The sequence below is a fragment of the Alosa alosa genome, chromosome 19 (assembly GCF_017589495.1).
Source record: "Alosa alosa isolate M-15738 ecotype Scorff River chromosome 19, AALO_Geno_1.1, whole genome shotgun sequence".
Classification (NCBI taxonomy): domain Eukaryota; kingdom Metazoa; phylum Chordata; class Actinopteri; order Clupeiformes; family Clupeidae; genus Alosa; species Alosa alosa.
In genome coordinates this window covers 25,893,497-25,894,260 of record NC_063207.1, presented here as the reverse complement: position 1 = coordinate 25,894,260, position 764 = coordinate 25,893,497, and the positions used below count along the sequence as shown (strand labels likewise).

At 45.3% G+C, this 764-nt stretch overlaps 1 protein-coding gene across 2 annotated transcripts in view; it reads left to right on the top strand.

Moving 5' to 3' along the window:
* Window positions 1-15, top strand: part of sertad4 (SERTA domain containing 4) — a 17,545-nt gene extending 17,530 nt beyond the window's left edge. For both annotated transcript variants that reach the window (XM_048228756.1, XM_048228755.1), the window contains exon 4: window positions 1-15. This exon is cut by the window's left edge and continues 2,031 nt beyond it. The gene's annotated coding sequence lies outside the window, so the exon portion shown is untranslated.
* Window positions 16-764: the final 749 nt, after the last annotated feature.

Genomic DNA, 764 nt, shown 5'->3' with positions numbered 1-764 from the left:
GAATGTTCAAAAGACCAAATTCCAAACCAGCTCCTGCTTATTAAAGTGATACGTCTTTTCATCACACATCCTTTGAGTACCTTCACATGTCATGGCTGAAATATTCAAACAGATCTGCCTCACCCATGCACCTGAAATATGTAGGCCAAAATGTAGTAGCCTACTGTGGTTTGTCATTGAGAAACTTTGCTGTTGGTGTTTGGTATGACCTTCGTCTGGACGCTGCTATCCACAGCCACAAATAGACACACACAGGCACATAGGTGCGTATGTAGGTGACTACGAATTCAGCAAAGGCATTTTGCAAACTCCATCTTACAATCAGACTGGACGAATGATGGCTTGGTGCATGATAATAATGCAGTGATCTTCAGTCATACATTTTGCATTACACTATTATCTTAGCTGTATGTTTAAGTGCATCCATATGCACTCCTCCTGATTCCCTGAGATGCCTGGGTAAGCCTCCTAATGCTCCTTGAGATCATGCAGCAGCAGTGGAAGCAGAAAAGCACTAGAGGAATTAGTAGCATTACGTAATGCTACCAGCACTCTCCAGAGTGGCACAGAGGAGCCACTTATTTTTCATCCCCCAGACTCTCGCTCATTCCCCCCACTCTCTCTCTCTCGCTCTCAGGCACTCACAGTCCTCTCTTCATCAATCTTGCACCCTTTTTGCTCCCCCCACACATACACTCGGAAGATCACACTCAACCTCTCTCCATCACACACACACACACACACACCCCTAATGCTCTCTCTTT